Consider the following 4,707-nt stretch of genomic DNA (forward strand, 5'->3'; position numbering starts at 1 on the left):
CGCCGGCTTTACGGCTGGGGATTTCAACCCGCGCGGCTACCCGCATCGGTCTTACGGGCAAAACTCCACGCGGAGTCGCCCTGCCCGAACTTGTTTCGCCGGCTTTACGGCTGGGGATTTCAACCCGCTCGGTCTCTGCGGGGCGCCTCCACGCTTAGGCGCCCCAATGAACCGTGTTTCGCCGGCTTTACGGCTGGGGATTTCAACCCGCTCGGTCTCTGCGGGGCGCCTCCACGCTTAGGCGCCCCAATGAACCGTGTTTCGCCGGCTTTACGGCTGGGGATTTCAACCCGCTCGGTCTCTGCGGGGCGCCTCCACGCTTAGGCGCCCCAATGAACCGTGTTTCACCGGCTTTACGGCTGGGGATTTCAACCCGCGCGGCTACCCGCATCGGCCTTACAGGCGAAACTCCACGCGGAGTCACCCTGCCCGACCGCTTTTCGCCGGCTTTACGGCTGGGGATTTCAACCCGCATCGGTCTTACGGGCGCCTCCACGCTTAGACGCCCTGCCCCACCGTGTTTCGCCGGTTCTACGGCTGGGGATTTCAACCCGCGTGGTCCGTGTTTTTCGGTAACATATTCGTGTTCCTTGCCCCCGAATCGTGTCTTTTGTCCCCGCTGCACCGTGTTTTTTGCCCCCGCTCAACCGTGTTCTTTGCCCCCGCTCAACCGTGCTTACTGCCCCCGCTCAACCGTGCTTTTTCGGTAACATAATCGTGTTTTCGGGTAACATAATCTTGTTTTTCGGGCCATTTTACACCGACGGAGGCACCCACAGGGGCCATGTACACCCCGCTTGGCATGTACATGAGGGGCTGCCTCTTCCAAAAATCCTTCCCCCCTATAGGGGAATATGCATTTTGGGTCTCCAGCCACGCCCAGGGTTACCACCCCCTGGAAATCCCCCAGGTTTACCCCCCATTTTATGTGGATGCATAGATTCAGACCGCCCTGCTCCACCGCTTTTGGCCATTTTTGCCCAACGTTAGCCGCTTCGGCTTGCCGCTGGACTGTTTTCGGGCCTTTTTCACCGACGCTTGGCCGTATCCGCTTAGTTTTCCCCAACGCTTGGCCGCATCCGCTTAGTTTTCCCCCGCTGGACTGTTTTCGGGTCACTTTTGCCCAACGTTAGCGGCTTCCGCTTGCCGCTGGACTGTTTTCGGGCCCTTTTTCACCGACCCTTGGCCGTATCCGCTTAGTTTTCCCCAACTCGTGGCCGCATCCGCTTAGTTTTCCCCCGCTGAACTGTTTTCGGGTCACTTTTGCCCAACGTTAGCCGCTTCCGCTTGCCGCTGGGATGTTTTCGGGCCATTTTTCCCCAACACTTGGCCGTATCCGCTTAGTTTTCCCCAACGCGTGGCCGCATCCGCTTAGTTTTCCCCCGCTGAACTGTTTTCGGGTCAGTTTTGCCCAACGTTAGCCGCTTCCGCTTGCCGCTGGACTGTTTTCGGGCCAATTTCCACCGACTCTTGGCCGTATCCGCTTAGTTTTCCCCAACGCGTGGCCGCATCCGCTTAGTTTTCCCCCGCTGAACTGTTTTCGGGTCAGTTTTGCCCAACGTTAGCCGCTTCCGCTTGCCGCTGGACTGTTTTCGGGCCAATTTCCACCGACTCTTGGCCGTATCCGCTTAGTTTTCCCCAACGCGTGGCCGCATCCGCTTAGTTTTCCCCCGCTGAACTGTTTTCGGGTCACTTTTGCCCAACGTTAGCCGCTTTCGCTTGCCGCTGGGCTGTTTTCGGGCCAATTTCCACCGACACTTGGCCGGATCCGCTTAGTTTTCCCCAACGCGTGGCCGCATCCGCTTAGTTTTCCCCCGCTTAACTGTTTTCGGGTCACTTTTCCCCAACGTTAGCCGCTTCCGCTTGCCGCTGGGCTGTTTTCGGGCCATTTTTCCCCAACACTTGGCCGTATCCGCTTAGTTTTCCCCAACGCGTGGCCGCATCCGCTTAGTTTTCCCCCGCTGAACTGTTTTCGGGTCACTTTTGCCCAACGTTAGCCGCTTCCGCTTGGCACTGGACTGTTTTCGGGCCAATTTCCACCGACTCTGGGCCGGATCCGCTTAGTTTTCCCCAACGCTTGGCTGCATCCGCTTAATTTTCCCCAGCTGAACTGTTTTCGGGTCACTTTGTCCCAACGTTAGCCGTTTCCGCTTGCCGCTGGACTGTTTTCGGGCCATTTTCCACCGACTCTTGGCCGTATCCGCTTGGTTTTCCCCAACGCTTGGCTGCTTCCGCTTAATTTCCCCCAGCTGAACTGTTTTCGGGTCACTTTTGCCCAACGTTAGCCGTTTCCGCTTGCCGCTGGACTGTTTTCGGGCCATTTTTCACCGACACTTGGCCGTATCCGCTTAGTTTTCGCCAACAATTGGCTGCATCCGCTTAATTTTCCAAGCTATACTGCTTTCGGGTCAGTTTTGCCCAACGTTAGCCGCTTCCGCTTGCCGCTGGGCTGTTTTCGGGCCATTTTCCACCCACGCTGGCACCGACGGGGCCATGTACACCCACGCGCGTGTACATGAGGGGGCACCCATTTTTGAAAACCTTGCCCCCCTATAGGGGAATATGCATTTTGAGGCTCTAGCCACGCCCAGGGTTACCACCCCCTGAAAATCCCCCAAGTCAAAATCACCCATGTAAAATATTCAAAAAAATCTCAAAAAATCACAAAAAATTTATAAAACCAAATAAATTCAAAAAAAAAAAAAAAATTCAAAAATTCAAAAAAAATTCAAAAAATTCAAAAAAATTCAAAAAAATTCAAAAATTTCAAAAATTCAAAAAAAGTCCAAAAACCCAAAAAAACTTCAAAAATTTCAAAAATTCAAAAAAATTTCAAAAAAAATTTCAAAAATTTGCCCCGCTGAACTTTTTTCGGGTCAGTTTTGCCCAACGTTAGCCGCTTCCGCTTGCCGCTGGACTGTTTTCGGGCCAATTTCCACCGACTCTTGGCCGTATCCGCTTAGTTTTCCCCAACGCGTGGCCGCATCCGCTTAGTTTTCCCCCGCTGAACTGTTTTCGGGTCACTTTTGCCCAACGTTAGCCGCTTCCGCTTGCCGCTGGGCTGTTTTCGGGCCAATTTCCACCGACACTTGGCCGCATCCGCTTAGTTTTCCCCAACGCGTGGCCGCATCCGCTTAGTTTTCCCCCGCTTAACTATTTTCGGGTCACTTTTCCCCAACGTTAGCCGCTTCCGCTTGCCGCTGGGCTGTTTTCGGGCCATTTTTCCCCAACACTTGGCCGTATCCGCTTAGTTTTCCCCAACGCGTGGCCGCATCTGCTTAGTTTTCCCCCGCTGAACTGTTTTCGGGTCACTTTTCCCCAACGTTAGCCGCTTCCGCTTGCCGCTGGGCTGTTTTCGGGCCAATTTCCACCGACTCTGGGTCGGATCCGCTTAGTTTTCCCCAACGCTTGGCTGCATCCGCTTAATTTTCCCCAGCTGAACTGTTTTCGGGTCACTTTGTCCCAACGTTAGCCGTTTCCGCTTGCCGCTGGACTGTTTTCGGGCCATTTTCCACCGACTCTTGGCCGTATCCGCTTGGTTTTGCCCAACGCTTGGCTGCTTCCGCTTAATTTCCCCCAGCTGAACTGTTTTCGGGTCACTTTTGCCCAACGTTAGCCGTTTCCGCTTGCCGCTGGACTGTTTTCGGGCCATTTTTCACCGTCACTTGGCCGTATCCGCTTAGTTTTCGCCAACAATTGGCTGCATCCGCTTAATTTTCCAAGCTATACTGCTTTCGGGTCAGTTTTGCCCAACGTTAGCCGCTTCCGCTTGCCGCTGGGCTGTTTTCGGGCCATTTTCCACCCACGCTGGCACCGACGGGGCCATGTACACCCACGCGCGTGTACATGAGGGGGCACCCATTTTTGAAAACCTTGCCCCCCTATAGGGGAATATGCATTTTGAGGCTCTAGCCACGCCCAGGGTTACCACCCCCTGAAAATCCCCCAAGTCGAAATCACCCATGTAAAATATTCAAAAAAATCTCAAAAAATCACAAAAAATTTATAAAATCAAATAAATTCAAAAAAAAAAAAAAAATTCAAAAATTCAAAAAAATTTCAAAAAATTCAAAAAAATTCAAAAAAATTCAAAAAATTCAAAAATTCAAAAAAAGTCCAAAAACCCAAAAAAACTTCAAAAATTTCAAAAATTCAAAAAAATTTCAAAATTTCAAAAAAAATTTCAAAAATTTGCCCCGCTGAACTGTTTTCGGGTCACTTTTGCCCAACGTTAGCCGCTTCCGCTTGCCGCTGGACTGTTTTCGGGCCTATTTCCACCGACTCTTGGCCGTATCCGCTTAGTTTTCCCCAACGCGTGGCCGCATCCGCTTAGTTTTCCCCCGCTTAACTGTTTTCGGGTCACTTTTCCCCAACGTTAGCTGCTTCCGCTTGCCGCTGGGCTGTTTTCGGGCCATTTTTCCCCAACACTTGGCTGGATCCGCTTAGTTTTCCCCAACGCGTGGCCGCATCCGCTTAGTTTTCCCCCGCTGAACTGTTTTCGGGTCACTTTTTCCCAACGTTAGCCGCTTCCGCTTGCCGCTGGACTGTTTTCGGGCCAATTTCCACCGACTCTGGGCCGGATCCGCTTTGTTTTCCCCAACGCGTGGCCGCATCCGCTTAGTTTTCCCCCGCTTAACTGTTTTCGGGTCACTTTTCCCCAACGTTAGCCGCTTCCGCTTGCCGCTGGGCTGTTTTCGGGCCAATTTC

Source organism: Carex rostrata, unplaced genomic scaffold (assembly GCF_964058835.1).
Source record: "Carex rostrata unplaced genomic scaffold, lpCarRost1.2 SCAFFOLD_36, whole genome shotgun sequence".
In the NCBI taxonomy this organism is placed as follows: domain Eukaryota; kingdom Viridiplantae; phylum Streptophyta; class Magnoliopsida; order Poales; family Cyperaceae; genus Carex; species Carex rostrata.